The following is a 23,639-nucleotide window of genomic DNA, read 5'->3' as shown; positions in this document are numbered from 1 at the left end:
AAGGTTGCACACAAGAGGATAAAAATCAGGTTCAGAGAAAAAGAAACCTAAGCAGACAGAGGTACAAATGGTTTTTTTTTAAAGTTTTAATGTTATAAAATACAATTGGACTTACAGTAGTAAAATACAAATTAAAAGGTTGTTTGATAGAGTTAAAAGGCTATGTAAACGCACATTTTAAAAAAAAACACCTCATCAGTCTACTAGAAGTCCCTTCATTAACAGGCAGCCAAGCGTCCAAAGCCTGAATAAAAAGGATCAACAGGGACAGGAGTCAGCCTAGATTCCCTTGGCAAGTGGTTCCACAGCCTGGAAGCAGCTACTGAAGCCATGGTTGCGCCCCCTCAGCATCTCTCGGTCACATCCAGATAATGCCAACATGACCAATAAGGACAAGCACACAGGCCTCAACTGCAACACGTCCCCAACATTATCTAAAATGCACTTCCCCACACGCATGCTTCCCGGGACGACAGCCCTACAGCCTGCAAGGGCCATGGACCCTGACATCCTTCCCGACTCCATCTTCAGAGATAAAGCCATGGATCCACCAATCAGTTTCGGCTCTTTTTAGGGGTTAGGACTGGTTTGCCTGGCACCCCTCCAGTGTTCCTGTACAGCTTGGTCCCGTCTGTGGCTGATTATCCTTCAGCTACACAAGGCCACGAGAACCCCAGAGAGGCAGGCGTCTGTCACTCTCCTTGCACAAAGCTGTCACTCTTCGGCCACAAGCTGATCACCTTGGCCTCCACTTGCGGCCATGCCCTGCCCCCCTCTTTGCCCTAGATCCAGCTGCAGAAGGCAGGGAGGAAGGGAGAGAGAAGATGCCTCTCCCAGCTAAGCTTCTGTGAATTAAGCCCCAGTGCTGGGCCGGTTGAGCATATCTCAAATACCCAAGATCCACCCACCCATCGCTCTATCTCTCTATCCACACCTCCTGCATGACTGGGCAGGGCTCCGGCTGCCTCTCCAGCCAGAGGGATCGCTGTCGCTTCCCCTCCTTCTCTGCAGAGATCAGCACGCACGTCCAGCTTCAGCAATGTCAGACAGCCCCAGCCACGGGGGAGCCCCCGCGGAGGGAGACAGCACCCCAGCTGCCCCCGCCGAAGAGCTGCCCTGTGCGGAGCTGAAAGACGCCTCTGATAAATGGTAAGTGGTGCAAACTGGGGAAGCGGGGTGGGGGCAATGGGTCCCAGCGGTGGGCAGGTTCATGTCTGCTTGGAAAATCCCACTGGGGCAGGATGAGCCAGGGTGGGGGGGGGAGAAGAGGCTAGTGAGGACGGGAGTGGGGGTAGCCACATGCCTGCTGCACCCTCCTCCAGTCAACAAAAGCTGTGGATGGGTAGAAGCCAACAGTGGGGAACCCTGAAAACTGAAGAAGTTATTCTAGGTTGAATGTAACAGAATGCCACTCTGTACAGGGATACTTCTGCTTCGCACGTAGGAAATGGTTTGGAGGCCTGAAGGCAAAAGTGGACGTGCATGAAACAATGCACATCTAAGCAAGGGGTTTTATGAGCGTCTGAAGGCAAAACTTCCTTGACGGTGAAAATCGCCCCAATCTAGAATACTGTTTTTCACAGATGCTTGAATTCACCACACAGGCCTAGTGCTGGTCTCTGAGGAATGGTACCTGATCAGAAAAACGCTACTCATGTTCCCATACCATACCCATTGTAGCAAAATGACAAATGAGGCAGATGGAACAATAAAGATTACTGTCACACTGTCACCCTTTAATCTGCTTTAATGAGGCAGGAGCACCATTTTGCCTCATAGAAAGCCTGGCCCTGCCCTCGGGATTCTGCTTTTCCAGGCACTAGCTGAGTTTGTGACCAAATCCACAACACTACCAAGTATGCAACTTTCAAGAATTTTTTAACACGGATCTCACCTTATTACTACCTGTCTGGACCTCTTACCTCCTTCTCTTCCATTTGAATCTATCTATCTTCATGGAGATTTCCTCAACAGTGTTAACTGTCAGATGAGTTTTTCAGGAGCTCAGTTTATGAGCTCATAGCTGAGTGCATAGCAAAATGTCAGCTCTTTGGCAAAAATGTTTGTTTGTTTGTTTGTTTGTTTGTTTGTTTGTTTGTTTGTTTTAATTAGTTAAATTTTTATCCTGCCCATCTAGCGGCTAGGCCACAACTCTGGTTATTACAAAATAACAGCATCATAAGATCCGCATATAATAAAATAGCAATGATAATCTTAAAAAAATCACACAAAGAGAACCAAATATCTAAATATAACTTGAAACTTTGCTAGACGGGAGCTGCTACTTACGCCAGCGCTGAGCTGTCGGCAGCAGAAAGTGCACAACCTTAGACTTCCCTTTGGTACCAAGCAATATCTGCAGCAGCATCGACAGAGTATAAAAATAAAATCAAACTTTAGTATTCAAACTTAAAAGAGTGAGTTCACAGAAGGGCCATGAATAATCTAGGAATACCAGATGTTGGAGCATTCCAGAAGTCAAACAGATGTCAGTCTGATTAGTATTCTGGATGGGAGACCATTAAATGCCCCATAGCAGAACAGAACAGATGTACAATGTACCGTGTATATATGTATATATTTAAAGACATCAGAAGCCATAGCTAAGCCCCTGTGTTCGGTCAGATTTTTCCCTACCCCCCTGAAGAATTGAAATGCTAAAGCAAATGGACATTTTAGCTTCTAGCATATACTAAGTTACATAAACTTGGTTTAATAGAAGTATTGAGTAGATACTATGGTTTGAATTAAGTAAAAAGGGATGAGAAATGGCAATCTGGTCTTGATTATGTGCTGTTCTCTAGCCTTCTTCAGCTAGCAGCTTTCACAATACCATTCCCATCATCCCCTGCCAGCATGGTGTCCGGGTGATTAGAATTCTGGGACCTATAGCCAAGTGGTATTAGTACCCATGGTCTATAATAGTATTTAAGGAAGTATACCTAGGTTGACATTATTTTATTCACATACTGATGCGTGCAAGTATATACAGGCATCATTAGTTTGCATGGAATTTCATGAAAAGGGCAGGTCCTTTGCATAATTTTAAAAAGGAGAGGGATATTCTTCCCTTTGTAAACCTCCCATGCTTTTCCATTGGTTGTTCTTTTTTTTTAATCAAATAAAATGGAGGGAAAGATTAAATATCTCCACAAGGTGTTTTGACTGGCAGCTGAAAGAGTCATAAGACCAGAATCTCCTGCAGTTGCATAGTCAGGATTCTGCCCATGTCAAAAAGTTATTGATTGCCATAGAGGAGGAGGAGATGGTGATGATGATGATGTCAAGTTTGACATAGTGACTCTTCAGGGTTTCCCTTGTGGTTTACCATTCCCTCTTCTGGGGGTGCCTTGGGACTGTGCAGCTTGCCCAAGGCCACATAGGCTGGCTCTAATCCCAGGAGGCAGAGTGGGGAATCGAACTCCCAATGTCTGGCTTTAGCCAAATACCTAAACCATTGAGCTATCCAGGCAGCTAGGGACTATCATATCAGCTACATTTGATTGATGTGGTAGACAACAAACCAGCCTGGTATTTTAAGCTAGAGTGCTGGGCTAAGATTTGGGAAATCCAGATTCAAATCCTTATATGCCGTGAGCTTCCTAAGTAGCTTTCGGCCAGTCACTCTCTTTCAGAGTAACCTACCTAATCTGGATGTTGGGTATAGTGTGAAGAACCATGTACTCTGCTTTGAGTTTACTGCAAGAAACATGGGGTATAAATGCAACTGATAAATGACTATGAACTCTGGTTCAAGTCCCATAATTATATTCCCTATTGTGGGAAGGTGAGGCAGAAAAAATCGCAAAGGACTTTGCACATTAAAGGTGCTGTAGAAAATCACCGATGGGGAGCTGAAGGGCCCCTCTGTGCTGCTAGAGAGATAATGTTCAGACCTTGATCCTCCTCCTCATCAATTAACTCAAGAAGCTAAAGCTCAGCCAGGAGGATTAGAGTATAAAGAGGAAAATCTTCCATTTGGGCCAAGGGCCAGCGTAATTCCCTATTCAATAGACAGGGTGTCAAGCACCCAGCAGAGATAGTCTGTCAAAGCATTTTTAACGAACAGTGTACAGTTTTAGCAAACAAGTGCTATGATTAGTACTCCTTTAGCCAAGGGTTTAAAAGGTGCAAAGGTGTAAACTCCTGCTACCCTGTCTGGAGTCAAGGTGCTGACACTGGTCCTGAAATAAACCAGGACCCTGCAGGATCCCTCCCCCTGTTGGTTCTGTCAAATCACTTCCTCGTCGCAACTGGTTGCTGGCTTTTCTAACTGGCCTATCCTTCAAAACTGCCCTCCCTTCCTGTTTCATACAGATATTTTTCCCCCCTTATTTCAGAGGTCTTTGGCTGGGTGGGACCTTTCTGGTCTGAGTGACTGTGTCAATCATTTTCCCCCGCCTCTGAATTCAAAGACAGCCCCACCACACTGTTATGTGTTCCTTTGCCTCTCTTTAGTCATTTGCGGAAAGCTATCATGTTGTCCAAGCTATCATGATCTGCTCCACTATAAGTACAGTAATGACACCTTTTATTCCTTCTCCTACAAGTATCTCAGAGTGAGTTATTGGGACTGTAAGTGCCAGTTAACAAGAAAAGAAGTAGACTAATCTGGTGAATCTGAAGCTATCCTGCTCTGTGAATCCCTTGCGCTTCTGCTGGGCCGATAAAAGAATGTAACCAAGAATTCAGAACTCTGCAACAAGTTCCATACAAGGCCAAGGGAGCCAGCTCGTCCTCTCACTAGTCTGCCTACCTTTCTGCCTAAGCAGGATGGCTTGGGTGCTGGTTGGCTTTCTGCTCCCCTGCCTTTGCATGCAAGGTGTCAGCCAAAACCTAGAAAAAAGGGCTGCCCTGCAACTCACTAATTGAAAACATGGCTTCTCTCCTTCCTCACCCAACTCCCTCGGTATGTTTTGTAGTGTCCTATTGATGAGCCCAGGAGGAGGGCAGGGTAGAAGCAGGAGGGGGGGAGGGTTAGAAGGAAATCTTTGGTAACTGCCACTTCCCCCACATAAGAAGAGTGAGAGAGTGGTTGGTTTCTCGATGTCAGCTTCTCCCTTCCCTCTGCATGGACTCCTGCCCACCTCCAACTCCATAGTTATAGCTAGGACATAACTGACAGATAGCTCGGTGGTTTAGGCATCTGCCTGCAGAGCCGGAGGTTGGGAGTTTGATTCCCCACTGTGCCTCCTTGACAGAGGTTGGACTGGATGATCCATAGGGTCCCTTCCAGCTCTGGAATTCTAGGAGAAGATAAACATGGGTGCATGCATGCTCAGGAAAGAAAGAGTATGTGTACATGTATATGTGCAAGTCTCAAGGAGGGACCTTACATGTCTGAATTTGTGACTATGCTACTGAGATGAGGTCACTGTGGAAAATGCACTCTGCACATGTCCAGAGACTATAACTTGATAATCTATTCCTAGGTCCCCAGCTTGAGTCCTCCTATTTGGACAACAGTTCCAGAGTCTGAACTCTGTGTACGGTTTGTTACCATCAGGATTTTGTCTGTAGTAGATGCTTAAGCAGAATGAAACATCCCATTTTAATTCTATCGTCATTTTTGGAAATAGAAAGACTTCATTAAGAGGTCCAAATAGCTGAAACAGGTTTTATCTGAGTTTTCCAAGTCTTTTTGTGCCACAGCTTCTGGCAAGGATAATAGGGAAAAGATTGAAGCAAAGATACAGACAGACAGACATCCTGCTCCAGTTAGATTGGCCGTACCCACTGGCTGCATTTCAACTTTAAAGGGGGGGCGAGCATTAAAAAGTCACAAATGCCATTGAAGTTATGTTTGCTTCTTGTTTTCAGCTCTGATAATGGAATAGCTAAAACAAGGCAGTGTGCCCCAGGGACTCCATCCTTCTTGCTCACTAGAAGACATTTTTACTTTGCAACTTTGGAAATAATCCTTCCTCCTTTATGTCTTTCCACTCCCACTCATTCCCCCACTCGTCACATCACCCCCACTCCCACTAGTCCTGCTTCTCATTCATCGTGACATAGCTATGACTTTATAATCCCCCTAAACTCATTCCTGTTTATCAGGCTAATCCTAATGTGCCTGGCAAGGGGATTTTGTGACGGGGGCTGAGACATTGGGCCTGTCCAGACTGCCTGTATGGGTTGTGGGGTGGAGTGCTCTGGGGGAGGAGCAATGTGCCATTTAGCATGCTTCCCCCTGTTTCGGCAGTAAATGACCCCTTGCAGTTGATCAACTGTCAATTAAGCACTTCCCCTGTGGAAGTTCAGGGGAAGTGATTTTTTTACATTATTTCTCTCTCTCTGTGTGTGTGTGTGTGTGTGTGTGTGTGTGTGTGTGTGTGTGTGTGTGTGTGTGTGTGTGTGAGAGAGAGAGAGAGAGAGAGAGAGAGAGAGAGAGAGAGTGAGTGAGAGAGAGAGAGAGCTGTTTGTTTTCACCCTCCCCCTCCGTTTCCTTTCCCTTATTCTCCCTGTATTTTTTTTTCTCCCCTCCCCTTGGAACCTGCAGCCACCATGGCAGAAACTGCTGGAGGCTGCTATCTTCAGGCCATACAACATATATGACAAAAAAAATGCATGCTCTACTGCTGGGATCAGAAAGGTGCGTGACAGCTCTTAAAGGGAAAGGATGGATCGTTCTACGTAGAAACAATTGCAGATGAGGTCTTCCCCTCCCCAATCCAAACTGTGCTAACAGCAATCCGTTTACCATATCCATATGCAACTGTGGATGGGCCCATCGACACTGATAGGAATAATATGCCATTTCTTTCTTTCTTTTAATTCTCAGTTTGTTTCAGTCAGGACTCGTGAAACTGGAGTAGGGCAGATGCTACCCTCTAGAGTTCAGGCAGATGTCTAATCAAAAGCAATTATCTTATAAACCTGAAACATACTTTCAGGCGGACAATGACTGCCACTTAAAATGACTGGCACATTCCCACACCCACTCTGCACTCCTCTTCCCCCTCCCAGCAGTCTGAGTCCAAGCTACCAGAGGCGCCAGGCCTACCTCTGCTGCTGCCGCTGCCACCACCAGCACAAACCTCAAGCAGTTCTGTGACCACTTCCTGGCACCATCCCGGGGACTCCTCCCACCATGGCCACATGTCCCACCATGCTTATGCATTTCATGAAGACACATGACCCAAAATACTTGCCTTGCCCCGGGTGTCCCGGGTGCTTGATATCCACTTTTAGTACTTTGCAGTCTAAGAGTACAGAACATCAAAAGTTTGAACAGTAATTTTGCAAAGTTTATCATGACAGTACAGTAGTTTGAAACCATATGTAACCAGAGATTCACACATTACTTGAAAGAAGGAGAAAAGAGTAATGGATGGGAAGGGGAAGATGGTGACCTCTGTTAGTGAATCATTCTGATGTGTGAATTATGATATATTTTGCAAAAATAATGTTCAAACTTCACAGTGAACCATAAAAGCAGAGGTGGGACCAGAGGTAGGAAGGATCAGCAGAGGTGGGACCAAAGAAAGAAAATAAAGAAGGGCAGCGATGGGCTGGAATGTAATTCGCATCTTATCCAGTATGTGAGGACCGATTGCAATTTCAAACATATTACAGGCTGCAAATCAAATCACAGTCCTAAGTTGTAGGACAGTGTGGTCGCACCCTAAGTTGATCTTCCATATACTGCATTTAACATTTCTAAGTTTTCTAAAGAGCTTGAATGAAATTTCACCCTCTCCCTAGTAGCGATTGTTCCACTGAGAAAATTAACAAGGAAGGCATATGTTACTCTGAAACATATCATCTGTTTACATTTAACTATTTTGTTGTTGTTCAGTCATTAAGTCGTGTCCAACTCTTCATGACCCCATGGACCAGAGCACGACAGGCCCTCCTGTCTTCTACTGCCTCCCGGAGTTGGGTCAAATTCATGTTGGTCGCTTTGATGACACTGTCCAACCACCTCGTCCTCTGTCGTCCCCTTCTTCTCTTACACTTTCCCAACATCAGGATCTTTTCCAGGGACTCTTCTCTTCTCATGAGATGGCCAAAGTATTCGAGCCTCAGCTTCAATATTCAATACAATCAACTACTACATCCATTCTATTCAGAAACAGATTTTTTAAATCTTATTTATTGGCTTACACTAAGACAATACGCAAAGCTATATTTTGCAGCCTTCCATTTGTATACTAACACTTTTTTCTTCAAAATAACTATAAATAAATATGTCCATGCATTCTGTTTGTATATTAACTTAAAATTTTAGCTTTCTGCTCCAAACGTGGTGGACGTGCTATAAATTATATTGCCCTGGGGTATTTCCAGATAGGTCTTTAATTATGCAATCTCCCTACCTCATTCACGGAATTTTACAAGGCCTTTTCTGCCTTTTCAGAGTATATCCCATTCATGGAATTTTACAAGGGATTCAGACATTATTATCTTTCATGTCTTACCTTCCAGGGTTTTTCCACTGCTTTTTCTGTTTTCTTTCTCACAACAGGCAGTCTGTTAAGGAGGAGAAGATAGAATATCTCCATAACTTCTTTTGAATGGTACCCTTTAAAAAATCCCATCTCTGGAAACACTCTTTAATCTGAGGCTGCTGTTGGTTGCAGAAAAAGAAAAGGGAACAGTAGAAAAGGCATTGGCTTTATCATGACTTTTCAAAGGTGCAATCTTCAGGTCAGAGTCCCTTGGAAAACAATAACACCAAAAATGTAATCGCACTCATAGAACTTCCACTTGTACATCTTCAAATCACCAAACTATCATGGTGCCTAAAGTTTCTCGCGAGTTGAAAGCTTTTCACATCCAGAGAAAAATTCGAAGCTGTTGTTCACACAACCATTATTATTCAGAGATGGGGAGTCAAGTTGTGGGATTCGCTGTCAAGTTGGACTTAAGTCACACTGGCGACTCAACTCATATTGGGGGGGTTTCAATGGCTCGAACCTGACTCATGACTCGGAACCCACCCAAGCTTGATCTTAATAGAGACTTGAACTCGGGACTCGGACCCAAAGACATGCCAGCATCCCTGTTATTCAGAAACGTTGACAGCTTACCCAATCAGAGGCTTTAGGACTGATAATATTATCCCCCCTCTTGTTTCTCCTCTTCTTGCCCTAGTAGCCAAAAATTCTACAAATCAAAAACTTCAATATTTATCAGCATACATTTTTGTGGCAACAACAGCATAGGAAATTGTGCCCAGTTGTTTTAGGGCCAGATTAGACTTCATTTGGGGGAAATTTGTGAATGCAGGTTTAAAATTCTAATTTATTGTCCTGTAGCAGGAAAATGTGGCAATCTGTAGATTTGCTTTGAGGACTAGAAAGGTGGTGTCCTGGAAGGCAGCAGTTAATTTCTCCCCTTACTCGCTACCCTTATTTTAAATCATAGACAAGCTGCTGGTTTAGGTTTCTGGCTATGGAACCAGAGACTGGGAGTTCAGTTGTTCACTGGCCCTCCTTAACAGGGGATGGACTTGATGATCCAATGTATCCCTCCCAGCTCTTTAATTTTAAAATTGTTGTTGTTTTAAGTATGGTCCACTAGTTGTTATTGAACTGCAACTCCCAGAATTCTTCCCTATTGGCTATGCTGGCTTAGGCTGTTGGGAGCTGTAGTCTAACAATGCCTGGTGGCTTGGCCTAGGCATTTTTTCTTAGTCTTGTTCTAAGTTGTCGTCCTTGTCTTCTCTGAAGCCTGTAATTGCTTTAGACTAGAGGGTGGGATGAGGTAATGGTGTAGGTGGGTACAGCATATAACAGTTTTTCACCCTCCAAATAGCTTGAAAGGGTGCCTTTCTATCGTGGGAGGTTTGCAATAACTGGAATGAATTTGTGCCCCCTGAAACTATTAACAAAGGTGTATACGTTTCTTTTAGTCCCCTTTTGTCGAAAGAAAATCACAAGCAATAAAAACAAGTACAGTACAGGCAATTGTATTGTAATTCTTTCAGCATTATATGCACATACATGTGAAGTAGTGCCTCGCAAGACGATGTTAATTCATTTCGCAAAAATCACTGTCTTACAAAAACATTGTCTTGCAAAATGAAAAAGCTCATTGAAATGCATTGAAACTGGTTCAATGCATTCCAACGGGCTGAAAACTCACCGTCCAGCGAAGATCCCCCATAGGGGCAGCCATTTTCGCTGCCTGTAAAGCAGGGAATCCATCCTGAAAACACAGCGGGGAGCCATTTTGCACAGCGGGCGGCCATTTTAGAACCGCCAATCAGCTATTTCGAAATCATCATTTAGCGAAAAATCGGTTCCCGAAGCAGGGAACCGATCATCGTTAAGCGAATTTTCCCCATAGGAACATCATTTTGCAGTCACAAAAGCAATAGCAAAAACGTCATCGTAAAGCGGTTTTGTCATTTAATGAGGCAATCGTTAAGCGAGGCACCACTGTACATGATTTAAAACATATGCCTTTGGAAAATGTGCACAGGCACATGTTGTCACTGAGAAAAATGCATCAGTTAGTAAAAGAATTAAAAGTACACAACTTCCACATGGAGGAAGACAATGGGAGAAATTGCACATCCCAGTAAAGAACTTGGGATGGAATGAGACTGTAGAGGAGATCCTAGGAAACCAAGATAGACAAACTGTCACTTCCCTCAGGAAGAATCACTGTACCCATTGTCTAGGCACATCTGACATAATTATTTATTAGTTGCATGATGGATGTCTTTATTAAAGAAGTAAAAGGTATACATAGGAACCTAAAGGGAGGGGGAGAGAATTGTCACTACAAATTAAGGGGAAACGCTGAATAAAATTAGCAGCGTCCCCACAAGATTTTGTCTTTTTTTGATTATCCCCCTCCCCCTTTGGGTTTTGCCCTGTGAAACAGTTTCAGCTTTATGTGTGTATGCGTGTTGTTAGGTAACTCATCTAAATCTACTGTCTTGTGTTTTGTTTTTAATGCCTAGAATTCCATGCTTATAGCATTAGCTGCTCTCACGTCTACACAGGGACAGGAGAGGCGGGCGTCACATCCTGTTGGTGCATCAGTGGTTTAAACATTGCAGCGCAGCCCCTCACTGCCTGCGATTGAACCCTGGTGGCTCTGATCTGCCGTTTCAGCGTTAATGCTGGGTGACAGGAACACCCTGTGATTTGCCATCTGCTCGCCTGGGGACATGGGGAGCAAGAACACAGCTGTCACTAATGAGGCCATAGGGATTTTAATCAGCAGGGGACAATACATTACATAACTTGGGTAGGGACAAGACGTCACTCGTTGCAAGAGATGTCTGGGGACTGTATTGATAGTTGCTGAGCATCATTCATAGGCTGTGGATGGAGGGAAAAGGACACACGGAGAGAGCACTTGCCAAGGTCATCGGAAGAGCAGGGACTGTAATGCAATGCTCATAGTTTCCGCTCAGCATGTGATTTAAGAAAAGCCTGTGCTAAGAGTGAGCTGTCTAGAGCATTTGAGAGCACCTAGAAAAAAGGCAGAGGTGTGTCAGAACTTATTTAGCCTCAAAACCACAGGCCCGGAAGTGGTTTTCTTAAAAGGAGGACCTCGATACTTGGCGGAACGCCTACTTCCACCAAAGTCTACCCGGATCACCCGCGCGAGTCAGGAGGTGAGGCTGAGGAGCCTGACGCTGAGAGAGGCCCAGAAGGAAATGACACGAAACCGGGCCTTCTCGGCGGTGGCTCCTCACCTCTGGAACACCTCCCTTCAGAGATTCATGCGCCCCCTACGCTGGGCATCTTCAAAACCCAATTAAAAACATGGTTATTCATTCAGGCCTTCCCTCCAGCCAATTCTTGATTTCTTCTTATTATTATTTTTCCTATTTTTTAGTTTATTCTAGTTGTTTTGTATTAGCTATGTATTTGTTGTGTTTTATTGTTTAATTTTATATTGGAAGCCGCCTAGAGTGGTCCATCGGTCCAGATAGGTGGGGTATAAATAAATAAATAAATAAATAAATAAATAAATAAATAAATAAATAAATAAATAAATAAATAAATAAATAAATAAATAAATCTTATCACAAGGCAAGGTGGGACAAGGGTGATAGGAAAGGCAGGGGCAAAATATTGTGGGAAGGTGGATTCTGTGAAAGAGCCTGAGTGATGTAGAGGTTAGAGTGTGTTGAACTGTGATCTTGTGAGGCTCAGGTCAAATCATGTGGTCAAGCAACTGTGTATTTCCTGCTATTATATTCTTATCCCCCCAGATCTATCAGTTCTATCTGATTTCAGCTCCTATCAGACTTTCAAATGAAACCAAATGGTCAATTAGAAAATAGAAACCTAATTCGCAACATGAGAAAAGAGGCAATAATGTGTGAGGAGAAACCAGTTGCTTTTGCTTCTTAGGAAAGCTCTGCTTCTAATGATGTGCTAATTGAATGAAGACTGTAAACTGTGATATTGTAGAGGAAAAGCAGGGTATAAATGTAAGAAAGAAATTGTGTTATTTAGTTTGAGCTTAAGAGCTGCTCTAGACAGAGCATCTGTCCTCTGCAACACACTTGATTCATACCGATGACACTGGTACTTTTCCTGCTACCTATATAATGTTTCTGTTATTTGGCTAAAAGATTACGTTTTCCATGATTTTCTATGCTTTCTTCGGTCTCTCCTGAAGGCATGGTTTATTTTTAGTCTCTATTTGGGGCAGAGAGGGGCAGAGCGTAGAGGGCTTTCCTTCGTTTTCATTTCTTGTTGGAAGCCTTAAATTACCTTTCAGTTTTCTCTCTCATGCACATGCACAGAGCTTTAGAATAGAAGCTCGAGCTGAGAAGTGGATGTCTTACATACAGTATTTCTTATAGAATTTAATGCATTTCCTGAAAAGAAGGAGGTTTTAGAGAAGTGGCTTTCAAAATAATCTTTAGAAACAAAACCTGTGTCCTACAAAGCTAACCAGGACCGCAGAAAAGGGGTACAATTTTACTTCCCTCTGGAAGAGCCTGTAATCAAGACAAAGGGTTTCTTATCATTGCACAAAATTTGGGCCACGTTCTGTACCATTTGAATGAGGCTTTGTTGTTTTTTTTTAAAAAACGTAATTAAGGAAGCATGTGTACCCAATGATATAAATTTCTGGAATATGACAGGGTGATCATCCAGTGTTTGTAAGCTCTTCTAATTTCAGTGAAGTGATTTAAGCCCATATTTTGTTCTTTCATTCAAATTCATCAGAATTCATTCGCCCATCTGGCCAAGATGATCTTTTGAAACAAAATACAGGTTTCAAGCCTTTTAACTGTGTATTCTGATGTACATTTGAACTGAGTAAACCATGCCCAACCAGCCTTATTACAAAAAAAGTATGTAAAGGAAGGAAGGAACCCTAGTGAAGGTGTCCCTTCACATTTGGTCTGCCATGCCAACTTATCACATGGCCTTTTGGGAACGTGATCGGAAGTGACAGGCAGAGACACCAAACTCAATCCTGTTTCTGAATGGCAAGCAGCCTCAGTGTCTGGCACCCACGCAGCCACGTGGGTCCCAGCTAATCCACTGCCAGCAGCACATTGCTGACCCATATTGGGCTTTTCCTGCTGTGTTGCCCTGGCAACAGGCATTGCACGGAGCTACTGGGAAGACAGTATCTAGATAAACACACACACTCTAGTAAGAAAGCAGGCCGAAATCAGGCCGAAATCAGGTGGTTTGGGGTAATCTGCACATGCAGTAGGACAAAACTCCACTTTCCCCAATGGATAAACTACCACTCAACTAATTTACCTCAGTGTCAGCTCCTGTGGATTACGCTCCTCATATCTGAAAGAAGCAGATTACACTCCAGAAAAGCTCACACTGAAATAAATTTGTTCATCCGAAAAGTGACACAAATGCTTCTGCATTTGTTGTTGTTGCTTTTGTTCCTGAACATTTTGATTCCCTTGAAAACACCCATTGCCTCACATAAGCGTCTACGATGGCACAGTTAGGTAATTTTGGACTCTGGCTTGTGACAATCACCCACCCTTTAGAGTTGTGGGTAGGTATTAATTGCTTCACTTGCTTTGAAATGTGGTCATCCAGTCCTGCTGCATTTTAGGGCCTTCTTTTCTCGCTCATTTTACCAAATGAGGCCCTGGACATGTTCCTCAAAGCCCTGCCCTGAGGGCATCACTGAAAGTTTAAACTTTCTCTTATCTCTGTTCCTCTCAAAATAGGAGCGGCACCAGGGAATAGATCCAGTTCGGGGCAGACTCGAGATGTTTTGCTGCCTAAGGCAAGCATGGGTACAAAGAGATGCTTCTTCCTGCCTGCATTGCACATACACACAAGAATTGGCCTTCCTGTGTTTAACTTCAGCGAAGGCAGTGGAATAGTGTCCTGCACTGCACCTGAAGGCAAAAGTATAGTTTGGGGGTACAAGGCAGGCTGTGAGGTGCGCACAGCCCTGTCGTCAGAAAGAAAGAAAAAATGGCTTAAGAAGAATGGTGGGTGATTGTCACTGCTGCCCACTCCACAGCATCCTGAAGTGCTTCCATCCTGTAGCCTAACGGTAGGTCTGGTCCTTTTAAGGAGAAAGCGAGGGTAAAAATATTTCAAATGAATTAAATAAAAATGAATAAGTGTTCTTGAATGACGACTGCCAGAAACTCTAGCCAGCATAGCCAACGGTCAGAGTTGTAGTCCTAAAACATTACAAAATGTTGTGTTGCACTGAGTTGCACCCCACCAAGTGGCATCCATTTCATGACAGTGCCCAAAAGAATTTTCAAGATACATTGGTGCCTCGCAAGATGAATTTAATTCGTTCCACGGTTAATGTTGTCTTGCGAAAAATTTGTCTTGCGAAATGAGTTTTCCCCATAGGAATGCATTGAAATCTAATTAATGCATTCCTATGGGCAAAAAAATTCAGAACAAAGTCAGATTTGGTTTACAAGGGGTTTATTAAGCGCTCTTTAAAGCCATACATATTGTGCAGATGATTTCAAAAATTTCAATCAAAAAAAACTTTAACTTTTTAAACATCATAGAAAAACATTTAAAAATCAGCAAACATGAGGCAGGAACAAAACATGGAAAACATTCGTCTTGTGAAGCACAGCCATAGGAACAATTCATCTTGCGAGTCATCAATCCCATTGCGAAAACCATTTGTCTTGCGAGGTTTTTGTCCTGGGAGGCATTACTGTATATGAGATACTGTATTTAAGGAGTGATATTGCTATTATTACCAACCCTCCTGTTCCCATGGCCCAATGGAGATTTGAAACCAGATCTCCAGAATCATAATCCATCACTCTATCCACTGACTCTCAAGGCCAAGAACATATAGGACCCTGAGTTTGGGGACCACTGTATCTGCACTAACATGGGGAAGACAGGAATCGGAAGAGCAAAAGGATGTTTACCTATGAGCGCCCAACAGGCAGCAATCAAGGCAGAAGCTGACTCATCTCTAGCTTCATTAGCGCTGGACAGAGTAGGCAGCCATACGGCAATAATGGAGCTAGCCTAGTTCCACATCATTAACTCCTTCTCTGCCGCAGAGCCCCAACACATGGTTCCACCCAAGCCAATATCCATTTTGGAAAGACAGTTCTTCCATTGAAATATCAAACAGGTGCCTAGCTACCCCATTTCAAGGATCCCACCATTGTATTCATAGAATATGTATGTCATTTTTTTTAGCTAACTACAGTAGTTACTATTCTAAATAGGCTTTATGTAATTTTAAAGGAATGATATAAACAGAGGTGGGGGAGAAATAGACTGGTTCCTTCACATTTGCAGTGTTGGAGCCGAGCGGTGCCTTCCATGTCACCAAGACAGTCTATGTTAGGTGGTGATACATCCACTTTTAAAGAGGACACTCTTTCATTTGAAAGCCTGCCCGACAACAATCCTCTTTCGGAAGGTATCTTCCATTTGAAGTGCCATCCAACCTAACTGTTCCGCCTCGGGGGCATCATAAAGTAGACAATTGGTGACCTTAAAGTGGCCCATCTGCAGGAAACACCTGGACAACAGACTCAGCAGGCACACAGGCCTCTTGTCTTCTCCACTTGATCTAGATGTATTTCAATTCTGTTTAACTTTTTTTATCACCCATTTTGTAGCTGTGCTTATAAATTAACAAATGCTGTTGTACACAGATCAGTGTCCTCTACTATTGATAGCTTGGGTGATGTATTAAACAGCCATTGCAGTGTCTAATAAAGTGCTGTCCTCGCTGTGATTCAGTTTAGAGTTCAAGCTACAAAGGCTGGGAAATAGAAGTAGTCCACTTTTTACTTTCTGTGATGAGTCCTCTTAAAGTGTGTGTGTGTGAGAGAGGGGGGGGGTTGAAACCTACAGCAACCAAGGGTTAAAATTGCTGGAGTTTTTACAATCTCGCATGCTGTTTGTTGTTTGGGTGGGAGGGATCTTTCTGGGCTTGGATAACTGTCAATTTATCCGGCATTACCCAATTGTTCCTTCCCACCTCAGAAGTCAAAGAAAGCTCTGCTTCTCTGCTGAGTGTTCTATTTCCTTCTGTTGAAAGTCTGTTGAAGTCAGACGTTTATAAGTAATGCACTGTAAGCAGTGAAACATTTTTTATTCTTTCTGCCACTAATCTCTGGGAGTAATTTATTGAGACTCAATGTGGCAGTTAATGAAAAAGGAGTGGACTATCTGAGGAACTTGAAGCTATTCTCTTCTGTGTAGTCTACATAATTCTATTGTGTACCAAAAGGAGAATTCTAACCAGAAATTCAAACCTCTGGAACAAAAACCAGTCAGTTTCCGCCTCCCTTCACATTTCAAACATGGTCCATTGACCATTCTTCATGGCTGTACCATAGTGTCTGAGACAAGATCCCATTTGCAATGGAATAGCTTGGCAAAAGCCATGATTTGTTGTCTGGTTGGCTGGAAACCTGAACAGGAGCCCTCCACAGTACAGTATCATGATGGAGGTCCAAGTTGTAAACATGGTTTCCCATATTAGATTGTTAAACTCCCGCCATCACATCCACTGTGGCCCTATTTCTGTCAAGAGAACAAGAGGGCCCTATTTCTATTAAGCAAACAATTTGCTTTGTACGTGTGGTGCTTTATAGGGATCACTAGTTCAAAAGAGGTATTAAGAAAGAACACCTTTGGGAAAGGCCAACCTGAGAGAGAGGCTGCTCAAGCTTTAAGGAGATTATGGCTGATGTGCTTAATGGAGAGTGTGAGAGACAGACAGGTCACTAGAGTGAAATGTTACAACCACTCAACCCGAGGGGAACGGGGGAAAGTGACATGGCCTTTTCTAATGCCTCTCACTCCAAAAGGTACAGAACATCTATCTGCAGGAAGGCCTTTCCCAATATGGCATCTTCCGTAAGTATTGGGTTACAGCTCCAGTCATCCCTGACGCATATGCTGTGTTATGCTGGCTGGCAACAATGCCAAACCTAATTGCCAGCTTGCCGAAGAGCTGGCTCTAGGATTTCCCACTCACGAAGAAAGAGCAGCCTGGCTTCCAGATTTACCCTATGACATCAAGAAATCAGCAGCCAATAATATTTCACAGTAGGAAACTAATGCAATCAACAACTAATGCAGATTAAGCAGCTATTAACGGAAGTGTCTGTAGGGTTTTGGTTTAGTTTTAGTTTTCTAACTAAACTCCTTGGCAAGAATCCTACTGGCAGGTCCCAACCAGAACAGACCCATTAACTCAATGGATTTACATAACTATTGTTTTATCACTCAACAGTGGATTACATGGGTCTAGTTCAGATGTGCGGTAATTTGAAGTATATGTAAGCAGATCTTGATCCTTCACGAAGGTAGGCTCAGAATCTCATCAAGGTATTTTTTGGGAACATCTCAGTCCTGTCCCGCTAGAGTCATGTTGATGTCCTGTTGGGTATTTTGACTTTGGATGCAAGAACTCTAAACAAGGAAGCTGGTTCCATAAAGTTGGAGCCACCTCAAAGAAGACCCTACCTCTTGTAAAAGATTTATGGGCCTCCCTTGGGGTGGGCACCTGGAGGACCCTTGACTAGGATGATCTTGTCGGACAGATGACATTAAGGAGAAACGCTCCAGCAAGTAACACTCCTTTGTACACTCCTTATTACCAGCATGTCCTATCTCAAGGGCTGTATGAGAATAGTAATGGTCCAACACACATTTATCCATGTGCTAATGAACATTACAGCTGGATAGAATTCAGTGGTTTAGGTTTCTGATTATGGAGCAAGGTGTTGGGGAGTTTGATTCCCCACTGTGTCTCCATGACAGGGGCTGGCCAAGAGGAGTCTGCTGTTCCCACATCCTCCTTTCTTGCAATCCAAATATGATTACTACTCAAAATTAATTCTGATCAGTTGTAAAGATTGCTAACACAAGGGACTAAGAACTGTAGCCTCTGGGATCTATCATCTCTATTGGGTACATAGACAGAACTCTAACTTGCCATTTCGTTACTTGAGCCTTCACTGCCCTGTTGATCAGGCTTGGATCACACAAGATCAGCAGGTGCAGGGAGAAGAGAGAGAAATATAGAGATATAACTGGGTCTGACCATGTGATGGTCATATTGGGTTTGCTCCCTTTCAGCAGGAAACACCAATAGGCAGATTCATGCCCTTTGAACAACAATTGTTTGCACCTTCTAAATTCAAGCACCCAAAGACAAAGCCCCAGTTACCCTTTCCGTGTTACAACTACACATCTCTATGACACCAAAAGCACCACCATCTAAATCTGTGGGACATAGACAACTGCAAAGAGTTGGCAACCCAGGCTCTCTGGATACACCCAGAGCATTCCACACTGGCAAAATAACTTGCTATTTAAATTGATGTTGATGTTGTTTGGTTTACATTGTCCATGTGTTCCTTGACTTGGAACAGTGGTTCCCGACCTTGGGTAACCCAGGAGTTCTTGCATTGCAATTCCCAGAAGCCTTCATCACTGACTATACTGACTAGTGTTTCTGGAAGCTGCAGTCCAAGAACACCTGGGTTGCCCAAGGATGGGAACCACTGACTTACAGCAATCCATCCTGCACCTTTTTTAGATTAGCACCAGAGCTACAGGAGCACTCCTAATTAGCCCGTTGCTTAACCTGTGCAGTGATTAGTTCACACCACAATAGACCTGTGGGCGGACTTACCTAAAGTGACAACCCCATGACATCTTTGGTGAGTTGTGCCATTGAAGTGGAGAAATCCCTTCCTCTACTTTCGTTTTCTCTAGCTTTTAAAAAAATATTCCTAACAGATGCAGGGCAGTTCTAGATACATCGGAAGTGTCTTTCAGTGCTTGCATTGTTTCTGATGCAGCGTTGACTCTTTGGGAGGAAAATGTAAAAGGGAGAGGAGTCTCTGAAGTATTACTGTACGTGTGTCATGCTACATAGATGCATTGCTGTTTCGCTATGTCATTATTTAACGACAATAGCAAAAGGAAAGTTGCTAAAACGTCGTGAACAATGGCTGTGGAAAAGTGCAGGGAAGGGGGTGGGAAGGGGAGAATCTTTAATTGAAAGGGGGATAAATTGGAGTGATCCAAAGATCCTATTTGGATCCTTCTCACAGTAGAAACAAAATCAATCGGTGTGAACAGAAGGATCTCAAATTAGAAGTAAAACAGATCACATTAAAGATAAAAACTTAATTGTGAGCCAGACCACTCTAACTTCCCCTATTTGGAAGTCCCCCCCCTCCAAGTCTCTTCCTTGTGGTTATATTGCAGACGTGCTCCTCCGGCCACCTGCTTCAGAGCTGTTTCTTATCTCTGGCCTACAGGCAACTGTATCTGTCTTGGTCTCTTTTTGGACTCTGCAAAAGTACTTTTAAGCAGTGCAATCTTTTAAAGTGAGCACCATCCCAAACCGCCAGCCCTATAATTTGGCAAAGCTTCTAGTGCCTTGAGGAACACATGCAGAGCAGCCAAACAAAACAAAACAAAAAACAAGAGTGATTCTTCAGCAATGCCTCTGCATGAAGACTGCTTTCAGATGCTTCATTTCATCCAATGGGGGCAGACTTATCTGAATATATTTATATATTCTGTGGAGAAAGATAACCAGAATGGTATTTCTCTCGTCTATGACCTTCTGCTACCATCTAGTGGCCAAATCACTGAAACACATGTACAGTACAGTATTCTTGCCTTTGATGTGTTTATTCTGCACTACAGGTTTTATTATAATTAAATTATTTTTTTTATAGCACCTGACTTTCCAAAAAATAAAAAAATAGCTTCTGATCAGTTTCCAAAGTTACTGATTCAGGGTTGGAATGTATGGCAAAACAAACTCCAGGATTTTTCTCCCATGACTTTATTTATTTATTTATTTATTTATTTATTTATTTATTTATTTATTTATTTATTTATTTATTTATTTATTTATTTATTTATTTATTTATCTTATATGCCGCCCACTCTACCCAAAACTCTCTGGGCGGCTTACAATTAAAATTCAATTAAAATACAATAAAAGATAAAATGATTAAAATACAATTAAAATTGCCATCAGGACCCACAGTTGATGTTACAGTATTTCAATCAAAAGCCTTCGGGAACAGGAAGGTTTTGACCTGGCGCCGAAATGTCATCAATGTCAGTGCCAGACGAATTTCAGTTGGGAGGGCATTCCATAGTCTGGGGGCAGGTGCCAAAAAGGCCCTTTGTCTACAAGCCCTCCCTCTTACTTCCTTGAGGGATGTCTCTTTCAAAAGGGCCCCCTGGCTAGATCTTAACTGCCAGGTAGGTTCATATGGAAGGAGGCAGTCCTTCAGGTATCCAGGGCCCAAGCCGTTTAGGGCTTTATATGTCAAAACAAGCACTTTGTGAGAAACAAGCACAGTTGCTCTCACTAAATCTTCACGGGAAGTTAGTTACCGTAGAAACTTTCAGAAGTATCTCAAGACTTCTTCTCACCCAAAATGGAAATGTTAGCTGCTAACAGATTCATCGACTGCACCTGTTTACAGGGTTATCTTTCTTTTTTTATTGCACTTTATTACTAGTATTTTCACTTGCTATTAGCTCCATTATGTGACAGATAACAGGACAGTGTGGCTGTGAACTGACCAACAGGCTGACCAAACCCATTATACAAGTAGTGCAAAACAACATCTAGACTTCCATCTGTTGCAGTGGTTCCCAGCCTTGGTTGACCCAAGTGTTCTTCAACTGCAACTCCCAGAAACCCCAGCTAGTAGTGAAGACTTCCGGGCATGGCAGTCCCAGAAGATCTGGGGTCACCCAAGGTTGGGAATTACTAATACATTGGATTGGAGGAGGAGAACAGTAAGAAAGTGGTGAAAAAGAAGAGAGATACATCAGCTTTGTTTATCCTTGTCATGTAGTCCTTTCACCCAAGAGGCAAAGATGCTTTTATTCAAGTGCACTTTAAGCAATTAAGGTGGATTGCTAAGAGAGAAGTTTTTCATAGGGTGACCGATTCCTTTTTCTTCCATTGATGTACTTTTAATATTTTAACTTGCCTTTATTTGATTGAATCATTAACTTTGGAAGCCAGTACTTTGCTAGAAAGGTGGGATATAAATAGGTAAAGGTAAAGGTTCCCCTTGACATTTTCAGTCCAGTCGTGTCCAACTTTAGAGGGCGGTGCTCATCCCGCTTTTCAAGCCGTAGAGCCAGCGCCTGTCTGAAGACAGTTTTCTGTTGTCACGTGGCCAGCTTGACTAGGGAACACCATTTTACCTTCCCACCGAGATGGTACCTATTTATCTACTCGCATTTACATGCTTTCGAACTGCTAGGTTGGCGAGGAGCTGGGACAAAGCGACGGGAGCTCACTCCGTTGTGTGGATTCGATCTTACGATTGCTGGTCTTCTGACCCTGCAGCACAGGCTTCTGCGGTTTAGCCCACAGCGCCACCACGTCCCTTGGGATATAAATATATAGTAGTAAATAACACCAGAATGGCTACACTCGAAGAACAGGATATGCTTGGTTTTTTTGTATGGAATCTGATGTTGCAAGGGCAGGACTTTTTTCTTCACTGCTTCATTATCCCTGCAGCATAAAAGAAAAGGGTGAAGATGCATGCAAGGAGCTGCTGGAGGCTTACCTCTCCTGTCTACGTGCACTGGGCACAGCCCACCCAGATCTAGAAGCCAGGTCCACGGTAAGGCACTGACATTCTACACTGAGTATAATCTTGACATACGCAAATGTTCAGAAACAACTTGGTAAATGGCAGGACTCAGAACTATGTCAGCATGGAAAACTGCAGTCAGATCATAAAAAGGGAAGTTAGGACCACATGGTTTTCATCCATGCCCACAGAGACAAAAAGGAGGCTGCGGAGATGAAGGAGTAGTGCCCAGCCTTGGGCAACGCTGGTGTTCTTGGACTGCTGCTCGCAGAAACCCCACCCAGCACTGCTGATGATAAAAGCTTCTGGGAGTTGCAGTCCAGGAACCCGAGTTATCCAAGGTTGGAGCATCTCTACAGCAACAAAACCTTGGATTTGTTCTTAACAGGACTCCTCTAGGACAGTGGTCCCCAACCTTGGGCCTCCAGATGTTCTTGGACTACAACTCCCAGAAGCCTTCACCACCACCTCTGCTAGCCAGGATTTCTGGGAGTTGAAGTCCAAAAACATCTGGAGGCCCAAGGTTGGGGACCACTGCTCTAGGATACCTAGTCTCTAACAAAGGGAATTAAGGCCCAGAAGGGGTTTGTGAGGCTTCATCAGAAATGGAAGGGGAGCCCAATTCATGACTCATCCCACTCCTATCTATCCCTTTAGCAAAGAGATCCTGGAAATGAGGAGCGCTGCCAACTTTTTTTGTGGCAGGACCTTTATGCTTGCACTACAGGAGCCTTGTCTCGTAAGAACTGATGGGATAAAGCTTTTCCTCACAGAATAGTGAAGAGAAGCCCCACCAGCAGATCTCCTGACAGTCCAAAGTATGCTAAGAACACAAGAGCCATGCAAGGGAAACATGTTATCAAGCATAAAGGACTGTGGAAGAAACTCAGTCTTCTCAGTTCCCATTTGGCCTGCAATTAGCAGCACTCTGATATCTCCACTGATGACAGATATGTCAGGAAAGGAACACTGGTGGGTCTCTGGGAGTTGTGGGGGGGGGGGGGGCAGAACCACTGCAGCCTAGATTGTTGGGGACTGAAAAATAAAGCTACATCACCTTGTGCATCTTTTCTCTTTCAGACGTCAAGTCACTGAAGATCCTCTATGGCCAAGTCTCCGGGTTTCTCACAATTATTCCATGGCACTCAAGGAGCAAAGGTCCAGAGCGGGATTTGCCCAGGGCTGGATGCTACGCTCCCTGCAGGCACTGAGGCAAGGGAGTTCCGTGTGCAATAAAGCCCTTTGCATTTTACTCAGGCTGGACCTGCATTAGTTACTGCGTTGCTGCTTATTATTACGCCACCATCAGGGTGCTCCAGACACTCCGAATGTACATAACTAGCACCTTTCTGTGCAGTATCTATGTATTCATTTCTATAGCACCTTTTAAAAAAGAGTTCGAACAGTGCTTTATGATCTTTTATTGCTTAAAATAAATTGCCCATCGATCCAGGGCCCCATGGTAAATCTATTGCTACTTCCATGCAGTTGCTGGGTTGTCAAATCCTTGTCCTTGCTCTCCCAAGCAGTTGTGCATCTGGACCCCAGAAGAGATCTGAACCAGTGGTTCCCAACCTTGAGTCCCCAGATATTTGTGCACTAAAACTCC

At 43.5% G+C, this 23,639-nt stretch overlaps 1 long non-coding RNA gene across 1 annotated transcript; it reads left to right on the top strand.

The window, feature by feature from the left end:
• The first annotated feature begins 943 nt into the window (after positions 1-943).
• Positions 944-23,282, top strand: LOC144583680 (uncharacterized). The gene is made up of 3 exons (XR_013537606.1): positions 944-1,149; positions 21,955-22,060; positions 23,111-23,282. It is a non-coding gene; the product is annotated as an uncharacterized LOC144583680 (long non-coding RNA).
• Positions 23,283-23,639: the final 357 nt, after the last annotated feature.

Source organism: Pogona vitticeps, chromosome 6 (assembly GCF_051106095.1).
Source record: "Pogona vitticeps strain Pit_001003342236 chromosome 6, PviZW2.1, whole genome shotgun sequence".
NCBI classification, from domain to species: domain Eukaryota; kingdom Metazoa; phylum Chordata; class Lepidosauria; order Squamata; family Agamidae; genus Pogona; species Pogona vitticeps.
The sequence above is the reverse complement of the archived record's forward strand: the minus strand, read 5'-3'. Positions and strand labels throughout refer to the sequence as shown.